This window comes from Desmodus rotundus, chromosome 8 (assembly GCF_022682495.2).
Source record: "Desmodus rotundus isolate HL8 chromosome 8, HLdesRot8A.1, whole genome shotgun sequence".
Taxonomy (NCBI): Eukaryota; Metazoa; Chordata; class Mammalia; order Chiroptera; family Phyllostomidae; genus Desmodus; species Desmodus rotundus.
The window spans coordinates 4,293,788-4,305,652 of NC_071394.1; positions in this window are offsets into that span (position 1 = coordinate 4,293,788).

Genomic DNA, 11,865 nt, shown 5'->3' on the forward strand with positions numbered 1-11,865 from the left:
CTACACCAGGAGGCCAACATCAAGGGCACTGAATCTTCTGCTCTGACCCTCCTTTTCTCAGAGCCTTCCAAGAGGGCAGGTGCTCAGCACCGAGAGCGCCTGTGTGGGGCCCTCTGGGAGGAAGGAAATGAACTTCTATGTGAGATGCTCAGGAAATCGTCCCCACCCACCAACCTGGCTGAGCCATGGCCCCTGGGGTGGGGGGGCGGTGAGGCTCCTCCACACCTCACTGCAGACTCTGCTGGCCTTCACCAGGCGGCCATCCTGGGGTCACTAACCCTCCAGTCCCTTGGAAAATACGAAAATCAGGATGAGGAAAGGCTGGCACGTTCCTGCAAGCAGCCGCAAGTAGACATCCCACTCCGGTCTCCTGACTTCCAGTGTGCCCGAGGCACACACGAGTACTCCAGAGCACAGACCACCCAGGTGCAGGGCCTGCTGCGGGGACAAAGCCAACTTGAAGCCACTTCAGCCCAGCGTCACTGTGGTCACCTCTGCGTGGTTTGTGCCTGCCCTGGATTGGAGGCCCTGAGCTGCAGGAAGAAGCTGGCTGCCTTTGCTCTTCGGGCCCACAGCTCAGGGATTCAATGATCAGCCCAGGGACAGAGAGTGCTTCCCAAGCCAGCCTCGCCCAGGCCACCGGCCCTCTCCGGGGCCATGGCACCCCACAGCAAGTCCCTCCAGGCCCAGTGGAGTGCCAAGGCCCTCATGGCACCGTCAGAATTGCCACCCATGGGCACAGCAGGACTTGAGGACACTAACTGCAGTAGGTCAGACCCAGTGTCATCCCGGGACACACACAGGTCAGGGAGGGGTCGCTGAGGCAGTGGTCACGTTTGTGGTCACGTTTGCTGCTTATACCACAACCTTCTGCTTCCTCTTGTTTAGAAAAGTGAGTCCCATCCCCGACAAAAGGATGTTGAACCCTGTCCCAGTTACCCCAGACTCCACAGCAGCCCAGGTGGTGAAGTCCAAATCCAAGTGCAGTGCATGGAGGTCAGGGAGCCCCTGTTGGGCCCTGCTCTCCTGCAGACGGGCTGTGTGATCTCCAGGCAGCTACCTGAGGTCTCTGAGAATGGGGAGCAGACAATTCCTGCTACCTCCCAGGGTCGTTCCTCAGTTTCAGCTGAAGTGCTAAGCTCATCCTGGGCACTAAGGGGCTGCATTTAAAGAGTCTGCCGACCCCCCTTCTCCTCTCCCACTGCTTTTGCGGTTTTTTTCCACATTAACCCATCAGGTTCTGGGCATCCGTGGACCCCTCTGCCCCCACGATGTCCTCGGAGCCTGCTCATCTCCACAGCCCCGGTGCCGGTCAGGTGGCCAGCTCCTGACAAGCACCAGGCAGCCTGTGTGCAAGTCTGCTTCTCCCAAAAGGCAGTCTGCGAACAGCACTGCTTCCCAGCTACCAGAGACAAATGAGTTTGTAGGTAAGACAAGCACCCAAAGGTGGCCCAGCCTCACCTGGAGATCAGCCACCCCGTGTCAGGGAGACGGACCCCAAGGATGTTCATTCTGATCCCAGCCCCGCCCCCCACACCTGTCACTGCAGGCAACACGCTGTCAGACTTCGGGTGTGATTGAGAAGAATTCACACAGGGAGGAGGACGCGGAGAAAGTCCCCAAGGCTGGGCCCTCGCTGAGCGCCCGCTGGTGCGTTAGCCGCTCTGTCCTGTTTTACTGCGCCCACCTCCCCAGGCCTCCTGCCTCAGCAACTTACAGCTGGAAGGGACCACAGAGCTCAGCTAGCTCAGAAGTCACTCGTTTTGAGAGGGGACATTTAAGTAACCCAGAGGTAACGGCCAGACAATCTCTCTCACCCACACACACACACACACACACACACACTCTCTCTCTCTCTCTCTCTCTCTCTCTCTCTCTCTCTCTCTCTCTCTCTCTGCCCACGTCTAAGGGTGGATGAGGTCAGACCTCTCAGGCCAGGCACTCACATACCCGGACACACCTGTCCTGCCTCTGTATCCGTGCTCCCTTTTGGTCTGTTCACTCCTCTCACCAGGCCGGGGATGGAAACTCCAGGCCCTCCAGCCACCTACTCTTTCTTCACCTGGAAGGGAGCCCTTCTGGTGCTAGCAGCTACTAAAACCACAGATATTGCGCACGCACCCCCTCGTGGCCAAGTGTGGAAGCGCAAGCCTCCAGAAGTTCATGTTGAGCCAGATTGATAACCCCTTGGGTTGGACCTGGTCTCCCCCAGAGAGGAATCTCAAATAGGATTTTAAGTCATTCCAGGAAAGAGGATTTTGAAGTCTGATCTCAGGAGAAACAGAGCAAAAAAGGTAGAAAGTGAAGAAAAAGGGAAAAGGGAAGGAAAAACAGGATGGAGGGAGAAAAAGAGAAAGGAAGGAGGCATAGAACAGGAAGAGAGAGCAAGAGAATAAGGAAAGCTTGAAGAGGAGTGTTTCTCTGTGCTCAGCCTTTTTCTGTTCCAAAAATAAACACTCAAGAAAGTAGCGATGGGAAATGAGAACAGACACGCCCGGGCCGATCCAGGGAGGAGAGGGGCCGGAGCCCCCGCAGCTGGCCCCATCACAGCCTGATGTGATATTTCTTTAAAAACCTGTCTTTCTCTGTCTCTATTTCTGAGCTTGTCGAAGGGTAGCTGACAGAAGTTGTTCTCTTCCTCTGTTACTGAGAGAACAATAAAGATTTGCCAAGAAAACCCCGAAAAGTGCTCTGAGTTCCCAGGGGTAACCACCTTCGGAAACGTGTTTTATGGCTCCCCTCCATTCAGGTGGAGTCCCCACCCCATCCTCTGCAGTGCTGGGCCGTCAAAGCGCTGGCTGTGTTCCAACAGTGCATCAGGTTGTCGCGCCCCCAGGTGCTCTGTAAGAGGCTGTGGTTGTAACACGTCGTGGGGAGATCTGCGTCCATCTCCTCGCCCCCTCATTCTTGTTCATCAGCACAGAGACACGAACACCATTCCATCCACTTGAGCGGCATCCTTGACAATGAAACCGCGCAGGGCTGGGTTTGGCAAAATGGTCACAAACAAAACGTTTCTGCAAGCGTCAAGTTCCCCTTAGTGTCCAAACAGCTGCCCGGGGGGCGATGACATTTTCAGAGCCCGCTGCCAGAGTAAACACATCCAGGTCACATGTAAAAACGCCAGCTTGTGTTTCTCTGGAGTTAAACAACGAAGAGGTAATCTTAGCAAAAGTGGCTGTGGGAGAAGAGCGGACGTATCACTGAACTTGTGTACTCATGTACCTTGAGTTTCATGATGAATCAAATCTTCTCCAAACAAAAGTGGGCTTTTGTGGGTGACCACTCTGTGGTCTCGCTAAGTGCCTCTGTTCCATATTCCTCGGGTTCTGTATAACACGACACCAGCCTGCCCACTCTCTGACCCTCAGCGCGAAACCTCTGGATTTATACCGGCATGATACATAATACCGTAATTCCGTGCTTGCTGTTACTGGGGCTGGGGCTAGGGCACCAGGGCTACCCAGGTGACCTTACTTGACTGGATGCAGCTTCCGATGGCAGCTGGCTCGAGGGGACTCCCGGCTTCCTCTGTCAGATTGCACTCACCCTGTGCATCCGCTCTCCCAGGTCTCCGGAGTCACGCAGGCTGGCGGCAGGTTGGCAACACTGAGGCCACTTGGATGCACAAACCGCAGCGGTCTGTACGCGCGGTTCTGCGTGATGTTACCCTGAGCCTGGGAGCAGCAGCCGAGGAGCCAGGCACAGCCGTGGGGCTGCCCCTCGTCCGCGGGCTAGTGAGATCAGCAGATGTACAGTGCTTAGTGCAGCGCCTGGCACTCCGTGGGCGCAGAAGGGCACAGCATGAGCCGCAAGTGTGACTTTAGAAGGGACAGGTGAAGTCCACTTTAATCGGATAGTTTGTTTAACCCAATATATCCAGAATGGTATGTCGACACGTAACCGATAATTTTAAAATATTAATGAGATAGTTGACGTCCCTGTTCTTCTCATACTAAGTCTTTGAAATTCAGTACGTGTTTTGCACCTAAACACGTGTCGATGGCTAAAGTCAAATGGGGCCCTGCCGAAGCTATAAAATTACAAAGTTGTATTTGATGGGAAAACGTCTTACACCGCTTCCATTTTTACATCTAAATCGATTAGTTAAAAAATTTTAAAAACATTAAAAATGGTTCCTCACCCACAGAAGCACAGTGGCTGGGCCTCGTCGTGACCTGCCTAGTCGTGCCCGTCAGGTGAAACGCCACGAGTGCCCTAGGCCCGTGCTCCTCTGGGGGAGCTGCAGCCACAGTGGCTGAGGTTCTGGAGATGGAGCGTGCAGGTCAGATCCCAGCAGAGCTGTGTCCTTGGACAGAGCACTTGACCTTTTCGTGTCTCGGATTTCTCATCCGCAAAGTGAAGGAAAGTTGTCCCCACCCCATAGGCTTGTTGTGAGAATTAAACGAGCTGTTACATAAAACGCGATTAGAGCCACGTGAGGCACTTAGCAACACCCCATGAGAGCACCCAGATGCAGACTGTGTGCTCAACACCCGTAGGCACAGCCCGAGATCCCTCCTTTCACGCCTCCGGCCAGGAAGCCCAAGAGAAGGCCAGCACCGGCAGGATGGACAGCTCCCTCCCCAGATGGGGCTGCATGGAAATCTCTTCCTTTCCCTGTCAGGGTGGTAACAACAGAAGCAAATGTTTCCAACAAAATCTAGGACAGGGCTGTGAGTGGTGGCTCTCTGTCCTCGGGAAAAGGAAAATTAGCAAGAAAGCCACCCATGCTTTTGCCCAAGAAATCCCTGGGCTTGGATCACGCATCGGCTGCTTAGTGTAGGTGTCAAGGCAGGGGCGTCAAACTCATTTTCACCGGGGCCACATCAGCCTCATGGTTGCCTTCAAAGGGCCGCATGTAGAGCTCCTTGCCCCTAGTTAAGGAGTAGTTACATTTACACAGTCCTAAAATTACATTTGGCTCTTCGAAGGCAACCACGAGGCTGATGTAGCCCCCCAGTGAAAATGAGTTTGACACTCCTGGGTTAAGGTCATAACCTAAGGGGCCAGCTTCTCTAGCTGTGTGACCTTGAGCTAATCACTTAACAGCTCTGAGCCTCAGTTTCCTCATTTGTAAAATGGGATTATAGTAGCACCTACATCCCTGAGTTGTTATGAGGGTGAAATTAGTTAATATTTGAAAGTGTTGAGAACAGGGTCAGGCACATAGTGGGTGCTTTAAATAGAAAAGGTTTTGTGACTAAAGAGAGTAATCTCGGTTCCATAAACAAATGTTGCCCAGCTGATTCTGAGACATTGTTCTCCCGCGGGGGGCTGAGAGCAAATCAAAACTGTGTTTGCCCACGGAAAAGAAAAAAATGCTTACGTCAGCAAAGCGAGAGGCCTATTCATTGACCGACATCACTGAGCTCCACTATTTCCCGTCCTCTAACCTGGGAATGATTTCATTTTTTTATCTTTTGGACAAAACAAAACCCCGCCAATCCTTCCCGATCACCAACAACAGAATTAACCAGCAGGCTGCAGATGAAACCCTTACTCCCTTCGCCAGTTCGCACAGTTTGGTCAAGTCCTTGCACCTTGCTTTGAGCCTCCAGTTTCTCGTCTGTGAAATGGGCACAGTAATTTCTATGTCAAATATCCCCTCGGGCACAAAGCAGTTACTGGTAAATGAAAGCGGTTCCTTTCTGCCTTTTGGTCTTTGAAAGTCTACGAATAATGAGGAAGTCTGGGAGATGACTAGTTTGGGAGACGGAATTTCACAGATGACACCAGTTAATGAAGCGTGAACGATTCAGAGACCAAGCGTGCGGAGGGGTTTGTGTGCTGTTTTTGTTCTCTAAGTGACGCACAGTGACGCTTCTCGCCTGTGCTAATCCCAAGAAGACTCTGTCGTCTTATTTTGGGTGAAAGAAGGGCTCTCGTTCAACAGCGGGAAGAACACAGGAACCCAGGCTTCCAACTCCACGATGTGCGATGGCCTCTAGCGGGTGACTTCACTTTCCTATCTGTTCAGCGTTAAAAGGTCCTTTAATTTCTGAGGAGTCCAGACCACTGACTTAGCTTTTCTAAGCCTTGGTTTGCTCAACTGTAAACGCCCATCTTTCAGAAATACTAAGATGCATGAACTAATATTTTATATCTGCGCTGTAGGGCTTACTAAATAGTGATTGTTACAGTAAGTTCATGTCCCCCTTGAAATAAAATTAAGCTTCCATTAAATCAAATGAACTGTATGAAGTGGATAAAGAAAAATAAATCCACAGAAATTGCCTCTTTTGTTTTCTAGATTTCCTGACGTATAGGGAGGGACAGAATATTATGCTCCGAAGAAGCAATGTCAGTCCTGCTGAAGGAGCTACGTAGTAATGCCACAGGGACAATGTCCTCCAAGTTCAAGCAGATGCCTGTCCGTCATCCGCAGCCCGGGTGCCACCGCCTGTCCTTCAGCCCCACAGGGATCCCCACTGATCACCCTCCTAACTATCTCAAGTCCCCCACTCCCCTCCCCCCTCTGACTTCCCACTGTCTTCTCGCCGGCCTCCGGCCCTCGGGCCTCCCTCTTGTCCATGACCTGCTCTGCACCCAGACTCGCCGCTAACCATGCACACCTGCCCATTTCTTCCTTGCTGAGAACCTGCCCATGGTCCCCATCACCATCAGTTCAAGTGAAGGTCAACGACCCTTCATTCAGCCTGCAGGCTCTGCGGCACTTGGCCCTGCCCGCTCTGCCAGCCTCCCCACGGCAGGCACACTGACCTATGGGTCTGGAGCAACGCGCCCTGAGGTCACTGAGTGGGTGCTCCGTAACCAGCCCTGCCCCCGGCTCATGGCGTCAGTGTTTAACATGACTCTCACTGCTAACTGTCCTCTGTCTCTTCCCTCCTCCTCTTTGCACTCAGAGCCCAGCAGCTCCTTCGTGGCTGGCTCCTCTCCGTGGGGGCAGAAGAGGTGGTTTAAGTTCAAATTCTGGTCCTTCCACCAGAACTTCAAGGTGGTGAAGTAGGATGAAACCCACTGACCTTCGTGCACACACACCCCCACTCACACACATACATGCATGTTCACACACATACATACACACTCTCACACTCACACACACTCTCACTCGCGCATGTACACTCTTACACACCCTCACACACATGCACACTCGCACACACCACTCACACACACTCACACATACATGTTCACACATACACACACACACTCTCACACTCACATACTCTCACACATGCACACTCACACACATACACACACCCACTCACACTCACACACACTCACAGACAGACAGACAGACTGGAGCCCGGAAGCAGTGCCCGGGCTATCTACCAGTCGCTCAGAGTGGCCACAGACCCGGCCGCCGCTCTGAGCACCAGGGAAATGCCTCCTCCCAGTCCACGACTCTGTCCCCATCTCCCTTGGCGTCATCTCCTCACTGTCCCTGTGTTCAGTGAGCACATAACCGTGCTGGTAGCTACTGGGGCTCAGGAGCAGGGTCCCTGCCCTCATGGAGCTGGCAGTCCAGAGGCGGAGACAGGCGGGTCACATACCAGCTCTACGATCTTGACTAAATGACTTGACCTTCCTGCATCCCGGCTCTATCATCTGTAAAATGAAAATAGTAATGTCACCCTCACAGCATTGTTAATAGAACAAAGCAGCATGTTTCAATTGCTAAGCGCTGACTTTGTAAGACTGATATGAGATATGGTGAGACAACACCAGGAAAGTGCTTAGAATAGTGCCGGATAAAATGTCTTCAGGAAGTGACGGCTTTGTGTTATTTCCACGTGAACAGCGGAATGTGCAGTTGGAGACTAGGACTGGTTCTCCGAAGGGAGAAGGGCTGCTGCTGGGGTGACGCAGGGCCCGGGGACGTACCTGGTGGTGAGATCGGGGAAGGCCCCCCCAGAGAGGTAACCACTCAGACGTGAAGGAGGCAGTCCTGAGCCTCGGCAGCGGCAGGACACTGCAGGCCGAGGGGTGGGTCCAGGATGTAGTGGGACCAGCGCAGGACTCCCGGACACACAGAGCTGGCCCCGGTGCCTCCTCTGCCGCTTAGCGTGCCCTCAGACAAACCGTGTCACCTCCTGCACTGACGCTCGGTCTCCTCATCTGCAAAACGAAAATTACAGTGTCAGTAAAGAAGAGAAGGAAGCTGAGAGTAGTGAAGATACTGTCGACGTGGTAGATTTAACCCCAGAACTCACATGAGGCAGCATGCAGAGACTCGCACGGAGCAGGCATTTAATAAATGGTGGGTGGCTTCAGCTCCCCGATGCTCAGCGCCCTCCAAAAGCAATGCCTGCCTCCTGGGGACCCTTCACAGCACAAGGAAGTCAGGCTTCGAACCCACACTAACCAAACTCCAACCCCTGGCTCCTTCCTACTTCGCCACTCAGTCGAGTCCAGAATCATCACAGTGAGTAGCTACTGTGGGTGGAACTCCTATTACTACCCCAGGCGTTTTTTGTGAATTTTCTCTCCAGTCCTCACAATATTTCAGCAAAGAGGCTTCTCTTCTTTCCCCTTGTTTTGCAGGGGTTGGGGACCTGAAGATGTGGCAGCCTGCCCTGCCATGTTGGGAGTGGACTACCCAGGCATCCTCAGCCTGTTCTGCAGGCCCTGCTGGACTTCCTCGGGGTGCGGATGGAGGATTCCTGTGTTCTCAGGATCCCCCCGTTTGTCTGCTACATCCTACTCTTGATTTGCATTCACCTCTCCCAGGAAGGTTCTGGATTGTTCCAGGCCACAGTGATCTAAACTAATCTGGAAAAGCCAGGATCTTGGCCACACTTAGTCCTCGATCTTGCTAGCTTGTGACAGACAGAGCTACCTTTCATGGGGCTGACGTTGTGCCTCCCTCCTTCCCCTCCTTTCTTCCTTCTTTCCTTCTCTCCATCGTCCCTCCTCCTCCACTCTTTGCTCCTTCAGCCCCTCTTCTGTATGGCACAGGTCTGCGGACTGCTAGACCAACGGGTCCTGACATCACTGGACGAGAGCGAGGGGTGCTGAGGAGAGAAGCACGGCCCCAAACGGGCACGAGTGAGCTGCGCTGCCTTCACAGTCGGGAGTCCTGTCCGCATACTCTCTGCGTTAAACAGCGCTCTTTCTGCACTAAGAATCAGAACCCACTTCTGAGAAGACAGCGGATGTGGTTTGAAGAGGAGAGCATGTCGGCCAGCATGGTGAGGATTGGGTTGCAGGGAGCCGTTGAAATTAGATTTTCATGCAGAGTCGACCGAAAGATAATATCATTCCAATTTCACAGATAAAGAACCTGAGGCCAGAGGTCATCCAGCTTCCGAGCCGCTGGAGGCGTCGACCTGGCTGGTGCATCGGAGGGTGTCCGCCACACGCGCTTCCGCCGTGCCTCGCCAGGTCCCTTGCCAGCCTCCCGTGGGCTACACAGCTGAGCACCTGCACTCTGGTCTGCCTATGACTGTCGCATTTCAGAGCCCACGCCACTCTCTGAACCTCTCCTCAAAGCGTCCATCTTACCATAATGAAATCCTCTAAGCACTTGTCCCTGGTGCCCAGGACTGTGGGACAGCTTGTCTGTTTCACGTTTATGCTCCAGAATCTGGGACCCTGATTCCCAACCCTCCTCCCTCCTGGGCTCCTCACATTCGCACCAGAGGCTTTGTTCTGGTGGCGCGTCCTTCCTGCGTGAGGTGCTTCCATTGGGCTCGCAGAGCACGGGGCCTCGCCAGAGTATGGAGCGAGCTCCTCACACACCCATCACCCAGCAGCGCTGTGTCCTCTGGGAGGACAGAGGCCAGGGGTGCTTGGCAAACATTAGCTGGACAGATAAACAAGTGACTCATCACTGTTGTCGCCGTGAGTTTGTGGGAAATCTTCCCGTGTGATCAGTTAAAAATGCATTTCAATATGTGCTGTGGAAGCCGTCTGCACACAGGCCATCTCCACCCAACACGCTTCTACTGGGCTGGCGTATCCTGAGATGTGGTGCTTTCCCTCACAAAGCAGAGGAAGGAGGGGAACTGGCTGGAGAACGGGTGTCGACACTGAGAAGCACATGCCTGTAGTGATGAATTAGAGAAGCATCTAGAGGTGGAGGAAGGAAGGGCTGCAGACATGGGACATTCTTTTCCTCTGCTCACGAGAAGCATCAGGTTCCAGGTTTTAGCAGCCGAGAGTGTGAAAAAGAGTGTTAACTTACTTAATAGTGTGTTGCATATCAAGTCTAAAAAGCCAGTTTGTAAAAAAAAAAAAAAAAGTCCACATCCATTCCAATGAACTTAAATCTACGTGAGCCAAAAAATCTTCTGTGTGCTATTTTATTTTTATTCCTGCGACGGGCATTCAGGAAATCCAGACTGGCCCCACCTCCAGGACGGCCAGCGTGTGTTTCTGTGGCGCATTTGTCACTCCACAAGGCCTGTCGGTGAGTGCCACGTGCTGGGCACTCGGGAGCCACAGGGAGGTGGCTTCGACCTCACGGAGCTACACTCTGCTCTTCCTGGGGAAGGCGTGTGTTAGCCAAACACGCTCACACGTCAGCAGAAATCACAAATGGCAAAGTGTGCTCTGAAGGAAGAAGGGAGGTGACCCGCCTACGGCCAGTGGTCGGGACAGTAACAGGCTGGAGGGAGATAGGTCACTTTGTCCTGAGTCCTCGAGTCACAGCCAGGAGATCGGGTCCCAGGGGTTAAGACCATCGTGGAGGGCTGGGACGGAGATGAGGAGAGCTCAGGTCCTCTCTTCCCAAAGCTCAAGCTTCCCCCACGAGCTCGGCACGTGACAAGTCAGGGTCTCTCTTGCTGAACCGATTCGTCTTTACAAACATGGACTAAGCTAGGTTATATCTAAAGTCTTTCTACCTCTCGTAGTCTATGAATATATTTAATTAAATCACTTAATAGACACCCTCTGAATATTTCTTTGTTTCGGATTCCATTATGAATCATTGACGGAAACCAATTATAACAATTCCGTCGGGGGAATTATTTTCATCCCCACTTGCCTTTTTTAAAAATGTTTCCTCATTATGCCTGAACAATGCTCTCTTCTTACATAACATAATTTAACTCTGAAACGGAACTACGTGTTGACATGTACAGACACAAACCAATTGATTGAAGAGCCACGGGGGGTGAAACGTAGGGGAAGGAGAAATGTAGCCAGATGACTCCGTGCTTGTTTCAATGGCTGTGTGACAGGAATCTCTATGCAGAAGAAGTTTTCTGAAGTCTACAATAATCTATGTTTCATTAGATGGCAGCGTCAATAGAACGAAGTCTTGCCACAGAATACATTCTCTACAGTCTGCAATTAATTAAGCAAAGGGACAAATTGTATTTAAAGATCTTTTGAAAGGACATCAACACTGTTATTTTTCTAATACAAAGTGCGTCTCCCACAATGCACGTGGCCCCTCTTTTTTCCCCTCTGTAGTATGTGATTGCAAAGGAATTCTTACACTAGGCAGAGCTCTCATCACCGGATGTGTCATCTCTGGGATGTGTCTCGGGTTCCCGAACACCATCTTCTTTCACTGACTGTTCGCCTTGCAGTCTCCTTCTTTCTAGCTGAGGCTTTGTTGTACATTGCACCGAAATTCCTGGGTAATTCACGTCTCTCTTCCTTCCTCCCTCTCTGCTTCTTTTCCTCTCTCCTTTCATCCTTCTGTCCCTGTCTCCCTCCCACTCAAAATAGCAAAAGGCCTCAACGTTTCTGGTTGAAGTATGGGCAGGGAGCCTGAGGGACCATTGGCAGCCTTGCCCATTCCCGCTCAGAGCCAGCAAGGCACCTACAGACTCAGGGCAACTCTGGAGCTCCCACTCACCTCCAGGACAGGACAGCCATGGCCGGGCCGGCGGGGGAGTCTTCTCGCCTCTGCCTGGGCGGTGAGCACTACCTGATGCCCCCAACTTGCTC